General features: G+C 35.7%; 1 pseudogene; it reads right to left on the bottom strand.

Annotated features, from left to right (window-relative positions):
* On the bottom strand, positions 1–27,501 carry LOC118836065 (annotated as a pseudogene).
* Between the last annotated feature and the right edge of the window lie 294 nt (positions 27,502–27,795).

Here is a 27,795-nt window from a genome sequence, read left to right as displayed (position 1 = left end):
TCAAAAGAGGGAGAGGCCTGAGGACCTTCGTGGCTCTAAGGGGAGGAGGGAGCCACGGAGCCAGCTGAAGCAGGGCATCCGGGAGTAGCAAGAGCTACCGGTTCGAGGGTGACAAGAGGCCCTGGGGAACTTGGAAAGCCCCAGCAGTGCAGGGGAGTCCCGGGTGTGCATGGGGAGAGGTCCCAGTGGGGGCTGCCGAAGTGGGGCAGCCAAGGAACCCTTCCTGCAGATTGTTGGAGTGGCTCCCTGATGTCTCAGAGAACATTCAGTGGATGAAGGAGCAGACAGGAAGCATCTGCCAGCCCCTGGTGGATGAGAGCCAAGAGGAAGCTGGGCAGCCACCTTCGTATGAGGTACTTGTGAGCTGGGGGTCTCTGAAGGGTCTCTGGCCTCTTGCTGGCTCAGAGGGAGCCATCCAGTTGCTTGTTGTTCAGTTCTTCAGTCTTATACAACTCTTTGTTACCCCATGTGCTATATAGAGCACACTGATGTTGGTCCATGAGATTTTCTTGGCAAAGATGCTGGAGTAGGTTGCCATTTTATTCTCTAGTGGATTAAGGCAAACAGAGGTTATATGACTTACTCGGTTCACATAGCCAATAAGTATTGGAGGCCAAATTTGACATCAGGTCTTTCTGACTCCAGGCCTAGCATTCTATCCATTGAGCCACCCAAATGCTCCAGAGTGTTGGTTACCAGGTAGTTAAGTTTTTGGACCACAAGGATTTTTAAGCACTATCTGCCTATGGGTAAATGTGTTGCTTTCTTTTATAGGAAAAGATATATGTGTGCCTATATCTATATCTATATCTATATCTATATCTATATCTATATCTATATCTATATCTATATCTATATCTATATCTGTATCTATATATCTGCATCTATATCTCTATAGTTATATCTATAGCTATATTCATATATGCATATATACACATACATATACATATATACTGCATATGTATGTATCAGTATGTGTGTATATCTGTGTATGCATATGTGTAGATATATATGTACATGTGTGGGGAGTTTTATGAAAGCCTCAGATGACATGCAAAGTCCAGCAGATGGCACAGAAAATGTTTAGAAACTCAGAAATGCATAAAATATATGTATAGTATTGCATAATATCACATATTTTATCTTTTAATACCATAATAATTCAGACTTCTCTGGTATGAAGGAAGGGCCAAAAGAGTTACACAGATTTTCTACGTCATGGGCTCACCATGCCTCTAACCCTTTTGATGTGGAAGGGATAATTGTACAAGCAAAATAATAATCACTATTATATCATGTCAAAGATTTGCTCATCTGTCTTTTGCTTAAAGATATCCAGGGAAAAGCAGCCCACCACCTCTAGACACTGGCCATTCCAATAAGGTAAATATAGTTATAAGAAAAAAAGGATATAACAGAGAATGAGCTTTTAAAATTTTTAAAGTCTCTTTAGGGATGCAGTGATTTGCTCAGTCCTCCACTAAAGCAGTATTCTAATGCTTTATCATGATCTTGAAAACTCCACAAGCTCTGGCAGCAATTAACCAAACTAAAAAGATTTTTATTATTACTCTGGTGATAGATTGTGTGTCTTTCCCAGCCCCACTGAGTATAGTGAAATTAGTATCCATAAAGTTAGTTGCCAAGTAATGATTTGGGGGGGGGGGGCATGTTAGTGTGGTGAAAGTAACACAGAAAAATGTTATACTAAAGATATAGTGAAATTATGAGGTGTATCAGGGGATGCAGCCCCTACACTGATCCTTTATTGTTTGAAATGCTGAAAAAATGGGTTGTATACGCAGACGTGGCTAAGAAATTCACTTTAGAACTTATTATGATGACCACATTATCAATAATGGATGCAGTTACTATGATTTCATAATTGAGTTAGCTCTGTACCAGGCCAGGACCATTTCATTTTTCCATCCAGCATTTTATAGAGACTACACAGAAGTTTTCTACACTTTTAACTTAATATTCCGAAACCACTATATTATATTCTCCAAATTTACTTAGAGCATTGATAAAAGTGGTCCAGATTAAGGAAAACTGAGTATTATTCAAAGTTTTGTCCCTACACTGTCACTTTTACAATATGTGTGTGTGTATATATATATATATATATGTATATATATATATATACATATATATATATATGTGTGTGTGTGTGTGTGTGTGTGTATAAACACATAGACTTATATACACTTACAATATGTATATGTATGCATGTTTATGTAAGCCTTCTGTGTCCTACTTTCTCTACCTATAAGATGAAATAACAAATAGACCATGAGGTAGTGTTTGAAAAGTGCTTTGAATGAAGTGAGCTTATAGAATATAAAGTAACATCAAATATTTTTATTCATTGACTGTATTTGACAAATTATTTGACTAATATATCATACCAAAAATAATACGGACATATCAGTTGGAGAAGGATGATGGTTTTTCCTCACGTAAACTACTGGAAAAACAATTTGTCAAACACATTTATCTTTTTCTATTTTTCTTAAGCCAGCCAAAAAAATATTTAAGGTCACAACTGAAGGTTTGAGACTAACTCAGATATCTTCTCTTTGACCCACTGCTTCCTTAGTCATCATTAGACAGGTAAGGTTGTGATGATTTCTTGAGGGTAATGTGATAACAGAGGATAAGAGAATGTGCTATCATGGAACCACAGAGTTTTAATGAGAGACCTTGCCAACAACCAGTTATTTTACAAGCTAAAATTCATCTTGACATTGAAGACATTGAAGAATAGCCCCTACTTTGGGAGGCATAACAATGTCAGAGTGACAGGAAGGAGAAATAATTATGAGGCAGACTAGATGAAAGAGATTTAAAGCAAGTCATTACAAATTTGCAATTCTTTTTTTCAAAACAGACTGTATAGAGAGCTGCTTGACAATTCATTTTTGGCATTTACAGTTTTTTATGTTTAGTTTTTTTTTGTTTTTTTTTTTTAGAATTTTAGTAAAGGGTATAGAGAGATAGTAGGTGATATAGTATTTTGACATTTAAAAATATCCATGATTTCATATGTGGGCACTCTCTTAACTGGCAAAGATCACAACCCCTTTATGCCTTAGAAAACGTATCCATGAGTTTCTACTGTTTTCCTTCTTTTAGATTTTTTACAATTTAACCCGTATATACCTTGTTTTTTTATAGTTATATTCAAATCGTTCTACCAATTAGACTATAAGATCTCCAAAAGCAAGGATTAGTTCAATCTTTCATTGAATCTCCACTGCTTAGCACCATACTTGACAAACATTATGTGTTTGATAAATCTTGCTGAATGACGGTTGTGCTCACCCCTTCAATATAGTATCTTTGGGATATTTCCTCTTTTCTTCTTCTCCAGGTAACAAGCTGACAAGCATTTGTTAAATGCCTGCTGTATGCCAGGTACTGTGTTAAGAGCTGTCATGAAGGAGCTCACAATCTAATGAGAAATCCAGTGAGAACTTTGGAACAATGAATGTTGTCCACCAAAAGGTAGTCATAGTCATATGGGAAGGATGAGGCTGGAGAAAGATAAGGGAAGTAAAATAGAAGATCAGAGAAGGAAGGTCAGGGAAATATGACATGGAGGGAAGCAAGAAAAATTGGAAGTTTTGTTTTCATCTACCATAGGGGAGATGGGGCTAAAAAACTCCCTTACATTTTTCTGAGAAATTGACTGGACCATGAGAGAAATAATTATTTCTTTCTTATGTTAATAATTAATTATTGAATTAGGACCAAAATTTTTTCAGAAGACTGTAGATTGTTCAGTCTCTGAAAGATATTGTTGATAGGTGAGATTGCCCACATCCCCTGGGTACATAATTTTTGATCCTGGGTGGGAGACCCTACCCAAATGTGAAATCAGGCCTATTATGTTTATGTTAGCCAGGTCTGAGGAGAAGTGGACCTCCTTTTGTCTAAATAGCTGAAGGTGGGGGTAGTCTGAATGGGAGATAAGTCTCTTTGTCCATGACTGAGTTATCAGTCACTTTTCCCCAACCCCTCTTTAGAATGGGTCTCTCATTATATTTATTTTTTTCATTGTTAACCAATCAGAGTTGATTGCCACCCTCAAGATCCCCCATTTTCCAAGGGCATATGAGTTCCATGAGGGGTCTTTGGCATTCAAGAGTGCCACTGACCATTTTTATTAATTATCCCCTAGGCAATAATTAATATAATGATTAATTATACATAAACTTTGCCTCTCAAACTTTATAAGTTACAACCAAAAGGCACTGTTGCAGATCTGGAGAAAGCAATGTGAAATGTCTAGAAGATGGAAAGAGAAGAATAAAGCCTCCATCTTACCTCTGTTCCATTGGCAAAGAGCAAGAGATTATGATGGGATTCTTGGAAGACTTCTTGCTGATCTCATATTCAGAACTCCTAAGTGTTTCTCAGCATTTATGTAGATGTTTTTAGCTAATGTTTCCTCACATAGTACTTTTTGTTTTATTTTCTGAAATTCATATTCTCTTCCTTTGTATTTTTTTGTACTCACACCCACCCTCTGGCTCCTTACTTTGGAAAGATACTAATGGAGAAAATGCAAATTGAAATGAACAAAAACAACAATACCAACAACAACAATAAAGTTTGGCATTTAAATTTGTTAATTTTTAAAAAAATAAGCAGGAATTTTGGACTCCTTCCGAAAGATTTCATCCTACCAAGAATCTGAAACTAGGTGGCACAGTGGGTAGAGCATCAGGCCTGGAGTCAGAAAGACCTGAGTTCAAATATGGCCTCAGACACTCACTAGCTGTGTGACCCTGGGCAATTCACTTAGCCCTGTTTGTCTAAGTTTCCTCATCTGTAAAATGTGCTGGAGAAAGAAATTGCAAACCACCCTGATATTTTTGCCAAGAAAATCGCAAATGGGGTCACAGAGTTTGGACACAACTAAAATGACCAGACAACACCAACAACCAAAAATCTGATCTCACTTCATTCATCATGGGGACAGCACCAAATTACCAAAACCACTCCCCTAGGAGCTAGCTAGTAGGGACTCTCAAAACCCAACAATTCATCTTGGGACATTCCTAGGCACCAAGGCTTAATTAGGAGCTGTCTTTTATCATCTCAAAAAGGTTTTGATGAGCATGTCCCTACCTTCTATGGGACACTTTCAAAAATACTGGAAAAAGGCTCACAGTTCTATAAGCTCATAAAGTTGACAAAGGACCTCCATTAACAAGCTCTTCATGCATATGTCTTCCACATCTGCTTTACTTAAGCCAGTGTAGCATCCCTTTCAAGTAAAAGGCAAGGGTTAGCCATATTGGGCAATAAACTGTTGGGCATTATAGTGGTTGTTATGGTAGAGAGGGACAGAAGTCATAAAAATGATTCCTCTCTTAGAAGACTAAAGAACTAGCATGATTCCAGTCCCACACAAAGTTATTTTGGTTTGTAGGATACCACTGAACTATGATGAGGGCAAAACCGAAAAGAATATAACGCAAACCAACTTGTGGTCTCTTAGCAATAATACGGTATTAAGAAAGATTTTTAGGAGGGAAACTATTGCATTTACTGTTCCATCTTAGTTTTCTAAGGCAATAGGGCCATTCACCTTTCCTATTAAGAAGATGCATGGGATTAGGTGATCAGAGTAAATGGTGATCAGAGGAAAATTCCAAGCTTTCCAGATTTCCTCCACAAACAAGGCAAAATAGCACCTCAGGGTGAGCATAGAGAAGCAACAGTAAATAAGAATTAGAGCAGAACAGTGGTCCTCCTAGGACAACTGGAGAAGATCCAAAGAAAGATGGAAAGATCTCAGGATGGAGATTTGGCCCTAGTGAGGTGTAAACATCTTCAGGTTAGCTCTGCTGAAAAAGCAAGCAGCCAGGCAGGTTTGGAGGTAGCCTTGACTTTAGCCACAGAAATTTTCCCTCCTGGATAGTGTGGGGAGTAAGGGGTCTGATGGGGGAAGATTGAGAGAGCCTCTGGTGACAAGAGACACCAGGCCCAGCTGTGTTGCCAAGACTCAATGACAGGGGAGAAGAAACCAGCACAGGCCCCGTGACTGCAAAAGTTATGGAGTGGATACTAGAGAGCTGAGGTTTTGGTCTTGGTTCCAGGTCAGAGGGGAGAACTGAAGGTCATGGACATTGGAGGGTTCTCAGGGAACAAGAGCATTTCCAGCACAGTGTGCCATGGCTTGGAGGGGAAAAGGAGTGTAGATGTTGGGCTCAGGGCAAAGCTCAAATAATAACAGTAAGAAGGACCTGAGGCCAGAGGCACCATCCCCCGTGCCCCAGGATTAGAGGTGATTATAATAATAAGCTGCTGAAAATGAGCAGACAAAGGAGAAAGAACCCAACCACAGACAATTACTATGGGAATAGAGAATACCTTCAGAGGAGGATAGTGAAGCAAAGAAAGTCTCTCCTACCCCAAAGAATAATGTCAGATGGTCACCTGCTCAAAAAGGATTGATAGAAGAACTCAAAAAGACTTCAAAAATCAAATAAAAGACATTGAGGAAAAATTTTTAAAAGCTAAGAACAATCCAAGAAAGACAAGATTATGAAAAGAAAATCAACCAAACTGGAAATGGAGATCCAGAAACTTAAGGAAGAAAACAACTCCTTGAAAATTAGAATTGGGCAAGGGGAAGCCAGTGAAGTTATGAGACCAAGAAATAATAAAACAAAATATAAAGAATGAAAAAATAGAAGAAAAAGTGAAATATCTCATAAAAAACAAACCTCTAGAGAAGAGAGTATACCTACCTAAACAGACACAGGAATTATATGAATATAAATACAAAACCCTTTTATATAAACAAAGTTAGGTCTAAATAATTGAAGTAATATTTATTTTGCGTGGGTAGGTAAAGCTAATATTAAAAAAAACAAAAGGCAACTTTACCTAACTAAACTATTTATGTAATACCATCCAAATTAAATTACTAAAAAAAATCTTTCTGAATCAGGAAAAAAAATAATATCAGGTTCATTTGGAAGAGCAGAGGGTCAGGAACTTCAAGGAAACCAGGGGAAAAAGATGTGAAGAAACTAGATTCCGTAGTATCAGACTTTAAACCATATTATTAAGTGAGAGCAGTGCTGAAGTATGAAATGGATAATTTTGATTATTTCAAATCAAAATTTTCCTGTGTAATTGAAACCTAATTAGCCAAGAATAGAGGGAAAGCAGAAAAAATTGGTAGAGGGAAAATCTAACTGTCAAAGACAATCTCCCAGATAGAATGTGATTAGGTAGGAATATTGTTGGGGTGTAGGAAATGATGAGCTGGTACAGTTAGAAAAATGTAAAAGACTTGGACTTATGAAGGAAGATGCTATCCACCTACAGAAAAACAGATGACAAGTGGAAATAAGCCTAATACAGTCTTACATATATGCATTTGAGTGTATATGTATGTGTGTAAACATATATGTGTATGTATATAAAATGTGTGTATGTGTGTGTTTGTTTATGGATATGTATATATATGTATATCTATGTGTATATGTGGATGTACATATATGCATATACAGACACACACATATACACACACATATACACACATATATATTCATGCCTAATTGTTACCTTGGCAGGGAGGGGAGGGAGGGGAAAACAAAATAAAAAGTACATAGCAGAAGACAAAAGAAAACATACAAGGAAGCAAAGAAGGACAGCTTTGAAAATACTGTGTAAGGGGGTGGAGCCAAGATGCTGGAGTAAAAGCAGGGACTAGCTTGAGCTCTTCTACCAAAGCCCTCCAAATGCCTGTAAAAAATGATTGTAGACAAATTCTAGAGCAGCAGAACCCACAAAAAGACAGAGGGAAACAAATCTCCAGCCCAAGAGAACCTGGAAGGTTCACAGGAAAGGTCTGTTGTACCTGACTGAGAGAGGAGCATAGTCTAGTACAGGCCATGCCAGCACAGACTGGGCCCCAGTAACCTGGAGCAGGCCTCAGGGAACTGAATCACTTAGTGGCAGCTGTGGGAGGTTTCCAGACTTCTCAACCCAACAACTTGGAAGGTCAGTAGGAAAGGTCTGGGTGAGAGAAGAGTACAGTCCAGCCCCAGTCCCAGCACAACCATGGGGCAGCAGCGGTGGTCATGGCAGTGGTGGCAGCACTGGCTACTTCCAGAGTTCTCAGTCTACAGACTGTAAGAGGATTGAGCAACTGATCAGGAGGAAATTACAGGGGTCTCTTTGCTGCACTGAGGCAGGACTCTGTTGCTTTGCCCATACTTGGATCTTGGTCCTTGGTGGCAGTTCTGGGGGGAGGAGGAGCATTAAAATAGTAGAACTTGTGGTAGCAGCAGAGACGGGACCCTCCTCATAGTCCAAAGGTAGAAAAGAGTGCTTGTGGTCACTCACAGACCAGAGCATAGGCCAGGAAAGGAGTAAACATGTCTCCTTAGATCATACCAACTTGGAAGAACTGAAAGCTTACAGGTCCCTAGAAATATCTCTGAAAACAGCTGCACAGAATCCCTGAAGCTTTGGACAGTATACCCAAACAGCAAGGAATAGGCAGCCAAATTCCAGAATTATCAGGTCAAGGAGAAAATACTGGAAGTAGCCAGAAAAAAAAAAAAAAAAACAATCCGAGTGTGTGGAAACAGAATCAGGATAATACAAGATCCAGCAGCTTCTATATTAAGGGAAGGAGAGCTTGAAATAGGATATTCCAGAGGGCAAAGGAGCTAGGATTAAAATCAAGAATTACTTTCTCAGGAAAAACGAGTTAAATGAATGAGGGGAAAAATTGATATTCAGTGATGTAGAGGAATTTAATGCATTCTTAGGGGAAAAAATACAGAGCTAAATAGAAAATTTGACTTTCAAACACAGGACTCAAGAGAAGCATCTAAAGGTAAAAAGGAAAGAGAAATCATAAAGAACCTATTAAAGTTGAACTGTTTACAATCCCACACAAGTATAGATGTTATTTATAACTTATGAGACATTTCTCATTGTTAGGGTAGTTGGAGGGAATATATATATATATATATATATATATATATATATATATATATGTATATATGTATATATATACACACATACACACACATATATATGTATATGTATATATGCATATACATATATACATATGTATATGTATGTGTGTGTGTATATATATATATATATATATATATATATATATATATATATATGGAGAGAGAGAGAGAGAGAGAGAGAGAGAGAGGACATAGGGTGAGTTGAATATTAAGGGATGATATCTAAAAAATAAAATTAAGGAATGAGAGAGGAATGTACTGGGTGAAGGAGAAAGGGAGAGGTAGAATGGGGGTAAATTATCTCACATAAAAGAGGCAAGAAAAACCTTTTACAATGGAGGGAAAGAGGGGGGAGATGAGAGGCAGTGAGTAAACCTTACTGTCATTGGGTTTGGCTTAAGGGGGGTATAACATACACACTCAATTGGGTATGGAAATCTATCTTACCCTACAGGAAAGTAAGGGGAGGGGAATAAAGAGGGGTGAGAGAAGGGAGGGCAGATTGGGGGAGGGGGTAGTCAGAAGCGAAATACTTTTGAGGAGAAATATGGTGAAGGGAGAGAATAGAATAAATGGGGAAGGATAGGATGGTGGGAAATACAGTTAGTCTTTCACAACATGACTATTATGAAAGTGTTTTTCATGGTCACACATGTATAGCATATATCAAATTGTTTGCCTTCTCAATGGGAGGAGGGAGGAAGGGAGAGAATTTGGAACTCAGAGTTTTAAAAATGAGTGTTAAAATTGTTTATACATGTAATTGGGAAATAAGATAGGCAATGGAGTATAGAAATATATATTATCCTATAGGAAAATAGAAGGGGAAAGGGATAAGAAAAGGAGCTGGGGAGTGATAGAAGGGAGGGCAGATTGGGGAAAGGGATAATCAGAAACAAAACACTTTTGAGTAGAGACAGGGTGAAAGGAAAGAGTGAATAGAATAAACATGGGTGGGAGAAATAGGATGGAGGGAAATACAGGTAGCAATAGTAATTGTGGGAAAAAATTTTGAAGCAGAAAAATAAACAACCTAGAAAGCCTTTCGTGGGTTGATGCAAAGTGAAACGTAACAGGTAGAAAGTAACTACAGTATTGTAGGATAATCAGCTGTGAATGACTTAGCTATTTTTAGCAGCACAAGGATCCATGACAACTCTGAAAGACTTAAGATGAAAAATGCTATCTGTCCCCAGAGGGGGGTAAAAAACTGGTAGTTTCTGAATATAGATTGAAGCAAGTTTTTTTGACTTTATTTTCCTTGAGTTTTTTAAAAAATCTATGTTTTCTTTCACAACATGACTATTATGGATTTGTTTTGCATGACTACACATGTATATCCTATATGGAATTGTTTGCCTTCTCAATGTGGTGGGGGCGGGGGGGGAGGAGTAAGGATGGAAGAAAGAAGGGAAAGAATTTGGAACTTGGTTCTAAAAACAAATGTTAAAAATTGTTTACATGTAAGTTGGGGGAAATTAAATAATAAATAAATAAATAAGAAAATGTTTATTTTATATAGGTTTTCCTGAAATGTAAAGTTATTACTTTATATTGAATCCTCTCTTATGTTCTACCATGTGCATGGCACGGTTTTTTCTTTTTCTTTTCTTATTTTGTAATTAAGTTTAAATTCATATATAGTGAAAAAAGTGATCACATATTCTTCTAACTCAGAAAATGAATTTTGAACAGGTCTTCTTCATAGCAAAGGAAGTAAATATATTTCAGATATTTAAGAATGAGAACATCAAAACAACTATTAGAATGCAAGAGTGTCTCTCTAGGCTTAAACATGGCCATATCAGTGTGATCATTGGTACAGTTCTTACAAAGGTACTGAACGGATCTCTCTCTTTTAGGAAAATGCTATTTTTCTCTAAGAAAGGGCCTAAGGACTAGAAATCAGGTAGAAATGTAAATCCTAGCTCAATTATGGTATAAGGACTCACAAGAATATGGGTGAGGTGTCAGGAAAAGAAAAGGAAAGGAAATTGCTAGGGAAGTTCAGAGGTCATGCATTTAATATGTTACATGCATTAAAGATGGAAAATACATGGGTCACAGCAGATGAATGCTTGATGGCACTGAATAATCATTTCAGACTATTGACAATGCTATGTATTTTCTTCCTCATCAAACTTCTAAATACTGCTCAGGATGAGAATAAACTTCGAGTTTGTCTCCTTGAGATGTGCCCATTTTCCCCTCTCTGCCATTTCTCCTTTTTTCTGCCTTTTCTTCAGACTCTCTCTATTACAGCCCATCCTCAGGCATGCATGACCTTCCTTCCATTCCAATCACTCTCCAAAATTTGTCACTGGGAGAGGAGGAAAGGTAATCAATCCCAATATTCACTTCAGATTTATCACCTCATACCCAAAAGTCTGGTGATGGTCCTTTGTGAAAACATAGGATCAGGTCATCAAATGACAGACAGTCTGTCACAGTTCTGTGCTTAAGAAGACCTTTCCCCCTCCCCTACCCAGAATGTGGCCTCTACTGGCTTAGCCTTTTTTAACCCAAGGTCACTGCTATGCTACAATGAGGCATTGGAGCTGAACTTCACTTGACAAAGATCATGTCTAATATTAAAATTAATACAACTCCTAAAAACTTTGTCTAATACACATAGTGAACACTTACTTCAGTGTAGACAATCGAGTATTTCAGTGGAGAATTTCCTACATGCTGAAAACAGACTTTATAAACTGTCTTGAGTTGCTTATCACCCCCGCATAGAGAAGAATGAGAAAACTTAGTGAGAAGGTGGTAATTAATATAAGAAGATTTCAAAGATAAGGCTGAAAAGTCTAGCAGATCATTATTCTTAACTGTAAACAAGTCCTATACCTTCATATGTGAAAATGGCACTTTCTGAGGGTCCTGGTTACACGGGTTGGGAAATTAGCTTGGTTCAGAGCCTTTCAGGGAAGAGGTTTCTCTAGGGAAGGAATTTTCAAACTTTCTGTGTATATCATGGGCCCCTTGGATGGTCTGGAGAAGTCCACAGACCTTTCCTCAGAATAACATTTGTTGCCTACCTTCATAAATACTATATTTCAGTTAGAGGTTAGTAAAAATAAAGAAGATTTTTTCCATCCAATTTTTTGACCCCCTAAAGTCAATCTTATCCCTGTTGGATAGGATCCAGGTTAAGAACCCTTGCTCTGGGTCAGAGGCCTCAAATCTCATCCTGAGGGCCACTCTAAAGTGTCGTGATATAATTGGAAAATATTTAACAAAATAAATAAAAATGCAATAAAGCACAGATAATGCTGACATGTGGTTTTCTAAGTCAATGTGAAGTCACAGTGATCCTAATCTATGATTTAGTGACCCTATTTCTATTTGAATTTGAAAACACTGCTCTGCTGCATACTTGTTAAACACCACAAGTTTATCTGTAAGCAGACTAAGTTATGGTCTGTGAGTTTTGATACGAGAAAATATTGGAAATTTCCCCTGTTCCTGAATATGCTGGCCAGGTTTTACAGTGCCTGAAATAAGATCTTTATGAATTAATTCTTTGAATGAAGCACAGCTCTCTCTTGGCATCTTCTTTTAAGATTCAGATTTTACTAGGCAGAGAAAAAAGTTCTCTATTACCCTTGTTAGTACAGAAGGTATCCAGTAGAAGGTCAGGGAGGAACATTTTCTCCCTTCTGTACTGAGAATTTATTGTTTTTACTCACTATTAGACCTGTAGTTCAGCATTAGACACAACACACATTCTATCTGGAAAAGACATCAAAGGCTAAAGTTACTCCACATCTCCACCTTCAGGCCAGAAAACATTTAATAGTTCTAGACTGATGATAAGTTATTCAATGAAAACTATGTCTAGTAATCTAGGATGTGAGAAAGGAAAGGAGGGAAAGGAGGGAAGAATAAGGAAAGGAGGGAAGTTAAAATAGGACTTTTAAGCCCTTGGGATAGGGAAATTTAAATTTTGAAAGTAATTGTCTACCCTTACTTTCCATATGCCAGAATTACAACTCAGATGGAAAGAACAACATATTTCTACAAAGTTTTTCCTTTTTTTCCTTTTATTCACAGTTCAATATCTCCAACTTTTTCTTATATCATTTTGTAATCTCTTTTTTTGTCTTCTTTTTCCCTCCCCCTACACAACCCCTTATCCACCAGTAAACTTAGTTGTTTTTTTTTCTCACACTCCCAAATGTTATTGGCTAAAATTTAACATTCAAAGTTTCTGATAGATAACCAATTTTCTATGACATTAATCATCCCCATTATTGGTTCCAAATATTTAGCATTCCACTTGAGAAGAAAAGTAAAATAAAGTCAGTGTCCCTTAATATTTCTTATTTGAGAAACAAGAGGGTGGGCAGATAGTCCTGAGCCTGAGAGAGTGCTGGTAAATGTGGGGGTTGTGTGCAATCTATACTTTTAAATTTAACCTGCATTATTATTAATACTTTCCTAAGTCTACTCAATCTACAAAAGAATAAATCCAGCCTTAATTTTTAGTGCTTGTTAAATTTCCAAGGTGAAAACGTTCACCCTTAAAATTTAGCAATTGACCCTCATAAGCCAACACAAATAAATAAACAAAATTGTCTTTACTTCTCTTTAAAATCTTTAAGTAATCAGAAGGAACAGAACAAACTTCAGCAGATGAGATTATCTTTATTTGGACCAGCATAATTCTTTGAATGTTGTCTCTTGCTAAATTCTTTGACTTTCAGTTATAATTTTATACATATTGAGCTCCTGTTACTGTTTGAGACCTAAGAGAGCAAAAGGTTAATTCAGGGGGTGGGGTGAGGTTAGGGATTTGAGGTGTGCTGTAATCATGGAATAGTATAATAGCAATATAAAATTATTTCACTGTACATGTCTACATTTAAGAGTTCAATTTTAATGGACCATTGAATTAGCACTAAAGTATTAAAACCTTTTGCAACTATTAGAATGACTAATTAAATGGATGCTCTCTGGCCAAATAATACTGCCAACTTCATTTTTGATAGTTATTTATAGGTGAATAGAAAAAACTTAGTTGTAGCAACTGGGACTTCTCCTATCAGTCTCTACCAGGTGACTGGACCGGAGAAGGCATAGAATGGAACATATAAAATGTACACTATCTGTTCACCTATGCCCTACTCCAGGAAAAATGGGTAGATGAATATTCCTAATTAACTGCAAATCCAAGGACTACAAACCTTGAAAGATAATAATGATGTTTCCTCATACTGTTTTATGAGGAAACCATCTCTCTTCGTCATTGACATGGTTTAATACACTACAGACAGTTATTGAGAAGTACTTTTTTGGTTTAATTGCTTGCAACAAACTAATATTAAATAAATTTCATAATTTTTATGTAAAATATTTGGAGATGTACGGAAATAATATATATATATAATATATATATGGCATGATTATTATGTATCCATATGGGTTTCCTCAATTTTAAAAGGTCTAATGAATGTTTGTTATTATTTTTCTGTGTGCTTAATAAAATACTATGGGTCTCATTAAACCAGTTGGCTTCTGCATAAGTTTAGAAAATCACCTTATCACTTTGAGGCTTTCTGAACATCTCAGAGAAGTATTTATATTATAAGATATCTTGGCATGCTGGTCAGATTACATTTACTAATTATGGATGAAATAATGGCAATATCTTTTTAAAATAATATTAAAAATAGTTGTGCCTATTGTAACATTCATGTTACTCCATTGATTATCTCCAACATAGCCTGTATATGTCCTGTTTTCCATAGCTGTTTGCTTGTTTTCTGTACCACCACCTTCTGCTTCCTTAGATTGAACTAAACATTTTTTTTGTTTTTCTTTGTATCCCTAGTACTTAGTACAGTACCTGGCACATAGTAGGTACTTAATAAAGGATAGTTAACTATTATGGAAATATTTGTTCCTTATATCTAAGAAAAGAAAATAAGAATCCACCTGAAGTATATAAGGAAATCATAGTGGGAAGTTGTTTTTTATAAATCCAATTGTCCTCTGTTAGATTATAAAAAAGAATGTCTGTCTAGTATAGACCCTTTTAAATGTGTACTGTTTATTCACTGGTAATATTTAGAATGCAATTGGAGGTAAAATGACTGATTCCTAATTTCCTGACTTCTGTTCTGAAAATCTTAAAATATATTCTAAATCTGATTAATCATTTTAAAATATAAAATTAAAGTTTGTTATTGTGGGCACTGCCTGATTCAGAATGCATGGCAAGGTACTTTGCATGTCAAGTGATTCATGTCAAAAACAACTAAAACTATGTGAAATAGATTGTATGTTAAACAATTTTGTGAGTTTTTAGCCTACATTTAAAAATCATTAAAATACTAGATTCAACCATATGGAAAATAAATATTATCCTTCTAAAGCATTTAAAATGTTACTATTAGCACCAACAATAGTTTTATTGAGAAAAGTTTTGCCTTGAGAAATTCAGATAGCAATTCCTCATTTCTCAAAGGAAATATAGGGTCAGTGAAATTTGGAGTAGGGAAAGAGTACAGAGGCCATCTAGTGTAGCCCATATTAGAAAAAGAATACTCATTACAAAACACCTACAAGTTATTATCCAGTCTATACTTGAAGACATTCATTGAGGGCTGGAGAAAGTATTCATTTAGGTGAGAAAGGATTGAACTTGATCTTTTTCGCCAAAGAGGGACAACTGGGATAGAAGCTGCAAAGAGAAAAAATAAACTTGACATCAGGAAAACAAACAAACACACAGGAAGACAAACAAACAACAAAAAAGTCTTTCTAACAATTCTAGCTATCCAAAAGTGGAAAGGTCTAATCTGCATGATGGTGGGTTACTTTTTTTGAGAAGAGTCATGGTGGTCACTTATGGGGTATGTCTTTGTGGGAATTCCTTTTGTGGATGGTTTGGACTGAACAGCTGCTGAAGATGCTTACAACCCTCAAATTCTGTGATTCTATTGTCCTTTGATTCACTGACTTTTTTATATTTCCCAAGGCAGCTAGGTCATATAGTGCATAGTCAACAGTGTTGTACTTGGTATTAGGATGATCTAATTTGAATCTTTCTTAGACACTTACAAGGTCTATTACCCTGGGCAAGTTATTTAACCTCTTTAAACCTCAGTTTCTTCATCTATAAAATGGGGATAAGATCACTTCTCTCACAGGGTCATTAGGAAGATCAAATGAAATAAGATATATGAAACACTTTGCAAATCTTATAGTGCTCTGTAAGAGTTAGTTATCATTATTATCATCATCATGGTTGTTGTTACAAGAAGAAACTTTGTATGGTGGAAGGCACATTTAACAGGGAGTCAGAAGTCCCTATTCAACTCAAAAATAGAATTACTCATCACCTACTATGTGAAAGGTATTGTTCTTTATATTGGGGATACAAAGATAACATTAGCAAAGCCCTTGACCATGTCTGACACTAACGTGCCATATTATCTTGTACAAGTTGTGCAGCCTCTTTGAAGGAGAGTTTCTTTATCTATAAAACAGGGATAATAAGATCTGCCCTACCTATCACCCAGGTTTATTGTGAATATCCAATTAAATAAATGGAGGCAAATATTTTTGAAACTTTTATGCAATACAAATATAAACTATGTTCATACCCATTTTAATCATTTCTTGCTAATGTCTTGAATACAGTGTGTGCCCATAGACTATGTAGAAAGGAAAATTAATATGGCATTATATTTACACTAAAAGGTATACAAATCTATTCAACTGGAATTTTGTATGTCATCTGTATGCTTCATTATTTATCTTTCTGGTGGAAAAAAAAGAAAAAAGAAGCAACTCTCTAGTGTGAAATTTTTAGCTACTAATTTTAGCTACTAATAGGGATGATATATTTTATTTATGTCTGCATGATTCCAAGAAACAAGTCAATTCAATGAGGAGGCAGTGATATGATAATGGGAGTAATGTAGCTTTTCCCCCATTTAATCAGCAGTATAGTTTGATTGAACAAGCAAATGAGCAATAGCAAAAACTACAAAAACTAACAACCCTTTCCGGTTGTTTTTAATTTTCAACCAGTTATCTTGGTGTCATGTAAGTTCATTCATAATTTGTATGGCTCTGTAGTTAGTAAGTATAATTAGCTCTTGTACATACAATGGATAGTACAATAATTGGGGGGGAGGCCTGGATACAGTGATGGGAGTTTAGAGATAATTGATTGATATTCTTGACTTTATATTCACAAAAACCATGATTCAGAGAGTTTTGGTGACTTGACAAGTCAAGGTCATCTGAATAGTTAGAAAATCACAGAATCTATGATTGAAAAGAGACCTCAATGGCCTTCTAGTCCAAACCAATGAAACAGAGTCATAGGACCCAAGAAGAGAACCAAAGAGCAGTATCAAGTATAGAACTAAGACCCTAGCTCCCAGTCCATTTTTGTTTATGCTATATTATGAAAATTAAAGATACTTTATGCTAAAAAAATGTAACGAGTTTGGGACATTCTCTAAGAAGAATCTTGGATTCAAGTGATTCTGTACTCATTTTGTGGATTATTGCCTAGAACTAAGCTAAAAGAATCAGGTCGTTCATAATCCATGAAACAATAATCTAGCTTTGCAGTTTCAGGATGTGACTAAAAAGAAAATAAATATGGAAAACTGCAAGGACTTCATTCCTGAGTGATGAATTAAATTCTTTTTAATTACTGAAAAAAAATCAAATCCAGAATTATAGAACAAAATAAAAATAACATAGCATCTTGTTATTCAACATAAGCAAGTGGAATTTGAAACACAAGCAATCCTATTTAGCATCATTGAAAGTAAAAAGCTATGAGAACTATCTTGTGTAGGGGCAGGAAAAGGGGATGGGGAATATCAGCCAGGGATATCAAGTAATGCTTCAAGAGCTATACAAATATTATTATTATTATCATTATTATATTCATTCCATTAGTAATATAACATTTTTCTAAGTGGACCCATAGAACTTAATTTCTCCTAAAGGTAGAGTGAGCAGTCTTTTATTACTCTCATTCAAGGCAACCAAGAAAATAATGTCACACTTGTTTCACCATGTATTTGCAAAAGCATTATTTTATCTTTATATGGGTATAGCTTTAAGAGTATGAAAGTTTCACTTTTATATTCACACAGCCAAAGTTATAGACTAGTATTTTACATACACAGGACTTGGATAATTCTGTAATCCAGCTGATTGCATAATTATAATACTCTTTTCTATTTTTTATTGTTTTCCTTCTGTGTCAGTTTGCTATATAGTCTAAGGAACATTTATCTGTGAAAATATTTTCAAACCATGAGAAACAGTATTAAATTAATATTATCTCTCATTTAAGTGACTCCTATTGGAGCTAGCCATTCTAGAATTATCAAAGCAAAGACAAACACTGTTTGCTAATTAGTCAAGGTTCTGTTTTTTTCTTTGATAACTCTGAATACTTTCTAATTGGTTTTCTTCTAAGTGGCATGGCTGTTTTAGATAATGACATATGTATATAATGAGATAAGGCCTGAAGAACATTCAGTGATGAGCTTCAAATGTATCTTAAGCAAGAAATGGTGATGCCTCCATTCGCACTACCAACATAATAGTTTACTTCCTTTTTAAACATTTTTTTAAATGAAAGGAGCTAAAATTGCCAGTAAATATCATATATTAAAATAATAATACATACGAAGCTTTAACATCTGCAAAAATATTTTATATACATTACTTAATTGGATCCCTATAGTATGCCTGTGAGATAAGTACCATTAATATTATTGTCCACATTTTACATCATTTTTGCTGATTAGCATATGAAGGCTTAGAAAAGTTAAGTGACTTACTTGTTTATTAGTAAGTGTCACAAACAAGCTTCAAATCTAAGTCATGGTTTTGATATTGCCACTGACAACTACTTTTTTTTTACACCAAGAGACCTCCTCAGGAATTAAGATTTAAATTAGTGACAGATTTAAATTAGACTGTAATATATTGACAATTCAATTTGGAGATGTCAATTTTAATTTTAACCCCACTTTAAAAATCTTCCATGAGCAAAGCATATATTTCAATAGTTAAATTATGGGCTTCTTCCAGGCATCAAAGGAATGTGGCTAAAAATAACAATTCTACATAATTATTACCATCATCATGATCATCATCACTTGGGAGCTTTAAGATTTACAAAGAAATAATATTTTGATTGTAAAATTTGCCACATGAATGAGTGACAAAGACAGATTGAGGAACTTTCCTTTCTAGAGATGTTCTAAAATAGACTATATTCTCCTTTCTGGAACAGCATATTTGACCCTTCCTGAGGGCCAGAGGATACCCAATGTAACTTCTGTCTAAGTCCATTGAATTTATTATTTCCTGATTATCTATTCTATATGTTAAGCACTAACTGCATTCTTAGCTAATTAAATAAGTAGAAAGCTTAGCCTCCATCCAGGGGTCTTATAACACAAATAAGATACAATAAACTAGCCATAACTGCATATGATAGAATAGAAAAAAGTAATTATTGAGCAATTTTATTTTTCCCCATTTTCTGCCTTTTCCCTCTCATTCTATTCTGCTTCTGTTATTGCTCCTTAGAGCATGCCTTAATCAAAAATGTATTTATTAAGTGCCCTCATGTGGATGGTTCCTGAAAGGCTCCACAAAGAAGCTCATTTTGAATTGTTTGGAAGAAAACAACAATAAAAAGCCCTTTCTTTGATAAGTCAGAGAGGCTAAGAACAGAGTGTGAAAGCGAAATACCCAGGGAAAGGAGGGGAAATATAAAAAAGAAGATGAAAACTATAAAGAAAATAACAACATTACTTAGGAGTTCCAGGGCACAGGAAATAGGTATCAACCAAGATCTTTAGTTCTATATATTAACTAAAGTACAGAGTATGAGAAGAGTCATAAGATGATAAAATCTTATAACCAGAAAGATCCCTAGAGATCATCTCATCAGATTTAAAAAGTCATATTGTTAATATGTTGAAAAAAACTAGTGGGGCAACCAATGAGAAGGAAGTTGATATAAAAAAGGAAGAGATGCATGATACAATTGAATTCCTCAGACTTTTTAAAGTTCTACAAAAAACACAATGTTAGTTTGATATCAGTGCTGGGATTTCAAAGATTGATTAAATTATATAATTGAGAATAAAAGGACACAGAGAATAGAGAGAATCCGTAGTTAAAATTTAAATTGAGTTTTTGTGGAAGAATAAGCTTAGATTTCAGAAGATGTCATCAGATTGGTATTCAGATAGTGATTTTTTTGGGGGGAGCAAGCATTCCATAGTTATAAAATGAAGTAAAAGCCATGCACTAACCTCTGTTTTTTAAACTATCCAGAACATTAATGAAAAAGCATTTTTACTATTAAAAGCTTGTGAATAGAAAAAAAAATTTGAAACAAGATATCTAGTGAGAATTACTGAGTCTACCTTATATGAATCAAAATCATATACTTTGTGGTTGAAAGGGACTTATAGGTCAGTTTATATGTTTAAGATAGGGAAACTGAGACCCAAGGTTCATAAGTGGTTAACATCAGAGCAGAGATACGAACCTATCTTCTGACCAAGAAAAAATATCAAACTTTAAATTCACTTGAACATTATAATAACCATTTGTATTTATAGGAAGGCAGTATAGAACAGAGAAGGCTAATTTTTTGTTATGAACACTAGCTACACAACTGAATTTCCAATGGTGACAGACAAATTTGCTACTATCATTGCAGAAAACTCTCCATGGGCCTGATTCTGCCATAACCCACCCAGGCATAATTCCTCATGAAGCCAGTGGCAGTTTTGCTTGATTAAGGATGGCAGAATCAGGCCCACTCATACATTCCCATGCAAATGCGTTTGAGAAAATAGCATTCAATAGATTCTGTAAACATATTTAGAATGAATAAACATACTCAGCTAAATTTTCAAACATCTGTTCAGGCTCATGGCAGCACCATTCTTATTAAACCCCAAATAATTTGCATGTATAACTTTTTAAACAGAGCTTGACTCTGCTTAACTTATTAATGGTACTCAGTGGCCTCTGGGTTCCTAAGAACATTACTTTTAGGACCCAGAGTCTGCTAAATATTCCTAATGGGAGAAAACGGGAATTTCTTTATTTAAATACTTAATCTAGAGCTTATGTGTTGAGTGCCATAGTAAAAGCAGAGGAGTAATATGATAAAAGGAGAGGAAAAGGCAAATAAATAGTTATGCTTTCCAGTTTTAGACTATACATGCATGTTTCACTCTCAATGAAACCTAGAAGAAATGTGTAGCATCAGATTAAAAAAAGATTAAAGCCACATAGCAGTGGCCAACATTTTTGGTGAGAATACATTTCCCTATTTTATGTTATACTTAAAAAAGAGAATTGTTTAAAAATCCATTTACTTTTTGTATTTATCAAGTAATCTTGTATGATCTTGACAGTTTCAAGAAGTGATACCTTGTCAGAATACCATTTAATTTTGTTATATCAAAATGTGAATTTTGTCATATCAAATACTTTTTATAGTCAAGAAAAAAATAAATCACGTAGCATCTTATCTTTTCTAAACTTTTCTTTCAGATATACCACTGTAAAAAAATAGGTCAGCTATAGAGAATCATTTGTAAAAGCTTTGTTTCTTTCTTGCATTTTCACCAAGTATATTCTTGATAAGTTTGTTGATTATTCTTATAAATTTTTGGTAGAGATAATGGGGTAGGCATATGGGTTGGTACACATTGGTAATTTCTGATCACTTTTTAGTAGTGATTTTAGCAATAATTTCCTTTATCAGTACTCATTCTTTCCCCTTTCATCTTTATTGAATATTGGTTCCTCAAAGACATAAAAATTGTGTTGTCTCCAACACAGTTTCTTGCTATATATTTGGTCTGATTCAGCTACTCTTTCTGTCATTATTCCATTTCCTAATGTAGCACACTATGGTTCAAAAATCTTTAAGTCCAAATGTACATTTTCATTAATAAACATAATTTATTACAGAAATATTGACAGATCCCCCCTTCCATTCTGGTTTATCCCTCCATTTGCTGTAATTTTTAAATATTCTTTGGATACTGTGACTAAGTTCTCACCAAGTTGTCAGTAAACCCATTTTGTCATCTACCGTTCCATAAGTTTTGTGAGTCAGTAATAATGATGATATTCCTTTATCAGGGTAAAGTTTGGCAAATGAGTTAGTAGGGCAAACCAGTTAGCTTTGACCTTCTCTGTCATAGCTCTCTGTTTTACAAGGAAAGTACGTATTTCTTGACTGAGGAATTTCTATATTCTTTTGTCTTTCTCCTGACAATTTGTTTTGATATGTATTCTTTTACCCAGTTCCCAATTTTTGGTTATCAATACCTTGATTAAATGGGTCAAATTGTGCCTATTTTTCTAAGGCAATGACTCACTATTTCAGTTTAAATCCAGAGCCCCAAAATAAATACCTATTTGGTTGGATGCTTTGTGAAGTGATTGGAAAGTTTTCTTGGTTCTCTGAAGACAGATACCCTTTAAAAAATATAGTAATTGCCTCACTTTGAAAAGCACTTTTTAATTTACACATTTTCAATGCAATTTCATCTTTTAAGTCTAGTAATGTTGGAAAAAAACTAGGTCATTTTAAGAAGCAATATGTAATATGCAGTGTCTTGAAATGACAACACTATTATTAAAATAATTTGAAAATATGGGTGAACTCTCATTGGCTGACATTACCAGAAATTCAGGGTATTTAGATTAAAATATTCAGCAAGATTCTTCGATGGAGAAACTAATAATGACTGTCTTTCTAGATCTGTGTTTAAAGAAATACTTTGTGATTCTCTGATGTTACAAATTAAAGGAAGAAATTATAAAGAAATATTATAAACTTCACTACTGTACTCATCATGAGATAAATAAATTACATAGCTGTGTAGTATATTACTGTTTTGTGATTGGTTTAAAATGGAATTTTATGATCAAAGAAAATTATGGAACTTGCACTTTCAAGGCAGAATACAAAAAGGGAAGGGGAAACTAATCCTACAGTTGCTTGTAGTTAGACTTTCTGTGTTTCAGTTATTCAAAATATAAAACTCTCGGAACAGCTTTAAGACTTCTTTCAAAAAAACCTCTTAATAGAGGATTGAAGTGTTATAAATAATAGGTCAGTAATTTTAATAGGAGACACATTTTTCATCTTAAGAGGTTTATTACTAAGGTCACTACTGAATGAATAACATGTGGAATAAGATATTTAATAGGAGTGCATGGAATTGTGACAGCTCAGTAAAATTTGAGGCCAAAGGAGGCAGTGAGGATCATTTGAAGGACTGCTCTGAGAGCTGTTATTGTTGTAATTCAGAGAATGTTATATTTGTTGAACAGTACTTTTTCCATACAACCACCTCCATCACTGTTTAAATCTGCTAAAGCAAACATTGTATTAATACACATGTGTCAGAATTTTCATGGTAAATGTTTCTGATTTGCAATAATGCTAGTAAATTATTCTCTGCATTAAGAAGCTGGATTTTTTACTTGAGACGGCTTAAGGACTTTAGTGTATTAGAAATGCCTGCCAAAGGAGGAAATCGCATGTTCTCAAATGGAATTATATAGACTTTCAATTAAATGTAAAGAGGTTTGCAAATGTAGGGAGTATGACAAAAACATTTTTTATCTTTCATAGGATACTCTAATCTATTTGCTTCTTATTACATTCATGGTATACTACAGAAATATCTATTGAAAGATGGATGGATAGATAGATAGATAGATGTAAAATTTACCAGTTGTTTGAAAGACCACTTGATACAGAGACTAATATGTAAATAGATATCTGTGTGTATATATATATATATATATATGTACATATATATATATATACATTACTCTCTCATATATTATATCAATATAGATTATGTAATATATGATTATATATTGTGTGTGTATATATATACATATATATATATATATATATATATATATATAATAGAGAGAGAGAGAGTAGTTCTCTTTATTGATAAACAATGAGAAGACGCAGAGCTGAAGGAGGTAAGAGGGAGGAGAACAAGATGCCTTGGGGTCCCATCAGTCCTTCTGGAAATGCTCATGGCTAGATCCAGGAGCTCTTGCCTCTTGGTGCTGCTGGACTTGAGTCAGTATGCTTGGCAGGCTTCTTTGATGACAGGCACTATGACCTTACCCAGGATGCCCTTTCAAACATAGGCCTTGAACTCCTCTTTGAATAGCCTGAGCTTGGCCTGTTTCTCTCCAGGACCATCACCATCTTGTTTCTTCTTCACTGCCTTCCTGTCAGGTTTGTAGTTAGGAGGAATAGACTAGCTCCTTAAACTCCTCTATCAGGATGCCCAGTCTGAGGTCCACTGCTTCTACCTTGATTAGTGTTAGGTCTTGCACCTGCTCAGGCTCCATCAGATCCAGAACCAAGACCTCCAAGTTTCTGAAGTGCTGGTGCAGTGCAGGGTTCTCAAAGCTGTTGCTGCAGTATTTGATGTAGAATTTATTTTGTTCACCTGCTGTGTCTTGGAAGTGAATTCCTCAGTAAAGGCTACCTTCTGTTTGTCATCAGAATAGGGCAAGAAGATAAGCTGAAAGTCTAGGGGGGCCACCTGAACTCTCTGGGCATCCAGGTCCTCCTCCTGGGGCACCAGGGCCACAAAATATAGTGGACTGTATAGGCAGGGAATGTAATTGCACTGCATCAACACCCCTTTCTCCAGACACCTAGTGAGTAAAGCACTAAACAGTATTGTACTTCCATTAACTAGTGATTCCTCTGAGTACACAAACAGAGAAGGCATTAAGAAATGGTGCTACCTGAGCATAAAGAGAGGTTTAAAGCCCATCAGAATCAAGCCCAGTTTATCAAATCTCTTCAACTCATCCATATTCCCTTTTTCCCATCACAATCTGACAGTTTCCAGAGATCTGAGACCTCTTGTTGTGACTAGGCAGAAGTAAGATGCCTGTTTCTACATTAAATGTTTGGGTCTTGGTTTTCATCTGTTCATTTGTTTCCTGGTGAATCCTGATGGGAAGAGGCCAGAATGCCTTCTGAACCATATAAAAATGGTAACAGTAAGAGCCACATCCTTGTCTAGTTTTAGTTTAGGCCTGGCCAGTGGGTGTTTCCTGGTCTCTTTGGCCCATACCTTCCTCTGAGGGTCCTCTAGCCTTTCTAACTCTTCAAAGTGAATTCTGAAGTCAGTTGCAGAGATGATGTCCCTGTAGAACAATAAAAAACAATAAACCTCCATGCTTCTTCAGTTTCATAAGGTCGAGGAAAATACCTATGGCATGGAGATGGCTTCAGTCGTGTTCTGGCTGGCAATGGCACTATTGTTGCCATGGGGATCATCACTATTGGTAAACAGCATGATCTGCTTGTGACTCATCTTGAGCCAGACCTGATTGAAGAGGTTGGCACAGATCTAGGGGGCCTCCCCCAGGGAATAGTCTGTGCCATATCCAATCAGTTCCTAGAAATTTTTCTCTCCTTGTTCTTGCTTAAAGCAATCAAGTTTAAGTATTCTTTTTGCACCTGGGTTATCCAGCTCATGGAGAACAAAAGCATTTCGAAATTCACTGAGCTCTTGTCTTTATCAATGCCATAAAAGACCATGGCCAATTTCTTGGTCACTGCTGGTGATCTTGAAGCTGTATACATACTGGATACACTGGATGCTGAGGTAAAACGTCATTTTTTGTTCTTTATCCTGGGGCTCAAACACTAAGAAAATCCACTAAGAAAATCATCAAACTCTCATGTCTAAGATACTCATAGATTCCTTCTGTTTCAGCCCCTTCTTCCAGCTCCTCTTCTTCTTCTCCCACATTTTTGTAATTAATCTCCCACCTGGAAATGGTCTTTGTGATCCTAGGGTGCTGGGAGAAAAACTGGAACAAAAAAGGTGTTGGGGTGCTTAACTGAATGTTTAGGTGAAACATTAAAACCTACATATTAATCTAAAGTACTTAAAATGCTTTTATGATAGGATTAATATATCCTGTGGAATATAATATTATAGGAATTTGAGTAGGATCCCTCTTATATATTCAGACCAGTATCAGGATATGTGTTCAGAAAGGCTATTAAGTGCTAAAAGTTTTAATTGTTATTGATTAGGTCATGGTGACCACACCAAAAAGAGTCAGTACACAGACAAAGCAGACTAAAATTATATTGCACTGTGTAATATAAAGTTAACGTTCATTTCTTCTGAAATTAGTGACTGAAAATAAGCTACAAAAGTATAACAACATGTGACAGTGTAGTACCAAGTACAAGACAGTTTTTTCTCGTAATTCTAAAAGGCCATATGTCTCAGTGTAAAAATAAACCGTATTGGGTTCTGTGTCATGGACTTCCCTTTCCCTTCCTCGGCATATTTTTAGGAGAAAAGGAGAAATACAATGGTAATTCTTAGGAGAAGGAAAGTATGAACTCCAAATATAGCATATATTATTATACAGACATTTACTTAGCTAGTAGCAATATTTTGCTACTATTACAAGGTCCGTAGACATAGTCCCACTTCTTAGTTGATTTGATGTAGTCTTTTCATTGTCCCTCTAGACTCACTGGGCAATGCTGTCTAAATGGAGTAAAAAAAGACAGAGTACTTTGCAATGTACCAAGATATGGCTTTCCCACAATAATGTGTGACCGACCCAATTTATCCCAGTTCTGATTGATCTTATCCACAAAGGAGAAAGAAAATCCTTCAGAGAAAAGGGAGTTTCACTGTGTTTTTGATCAGAGCCTTCTCAGATTAACCAAGTTGTCAAACACCTAGGACTGTTATACTGATCAAGATGCTGAAGATAGAAGCAAAGAAAAGAACAGCTAACTTCACCTCCCCCCTTATCCATGGGTGCAGGATCATAATAATAGTGTATTTTATATTTCATTCAGTGAATCCTTCCTGCTCATTACCTGTGTGATTATGAGCTCCTTGCCCAAATGATCAGAATAATTGGCTCAATTCTTTATTTGCTTTTGACTTCAGAGACTGGCCTTTGAGTGTCCCTCAGCATTCTCACCATATCAAAACAGAGGGCAGCTAGTTTCCAGGACTAGCAGAAAAGCAGTCAGTAAAATACTTAGTGAAAAATACTTTATATAAAATGTCCCTGAAATCAATGTGTTTCATAGACGGCATGATTTTTAACACATTATAACCTGAACTTCAGGCATGCCTCTCTTTATTGTTTGCATTGTAAACAGTTTCTTGGAATGTCACATCTAATGTCAATAATTGCTCTTATACTATAGCAGAATACTTCAAGTGGGGCGGGGAGAGGTGGGGCAGCAGCAACAAGGAATAAAAAAGAAAGTCTTAGAGATGAAATCTACCTTTATTTCTATAGATCACAATCAATTTCTTGTTCACTAAGAGGTCATTTGAAGTTTGATAGTTTGGTTCTCTATGATTTCCTTTAAGAATACCTCTGAGACCCCTGTAGCCATCCAGATATGTCAGTTTGACAAACCACAAAATAATATTATCTGGTTTAGATGAGGGTGGAGGTTACATATCATAGAGCTCCTCTCAGATCCTCTAGTGAAAGGGGGAGGGGAGTGACAAGGGCAGAGACCTCACAATTTCCTACCTGGTTGCTCAGCCAGACTTCATTATCATTTTCTCTAGAAACTCACCTTCTTGCAAAGTGAAATCAACTTTGAAACTCATGCCTTCTCCATATCCTTCTGCTTCTTCCTCCATCTGAGTGGAAAGAGTAGAGGTAGACATAGGAGAGCACC

This window comes from Trichosurus vulpecula, chromosome 1, assembly GCF_011100635.1.
Source record: "Trichosurus vulpecula isolate mTriVul1 chromosome 1, mTriVul1.pri, whole genome shotgun sequence".
NCBI lineage: Eukaryota > Metazoa > Chordata > Mammalia > Diprotodontia > Phalangeridae > Trichosurus > Trichosurus vulpecula.
This window is presented reverse-complemented; position numbering and strand designations above follow the sequence as displayed.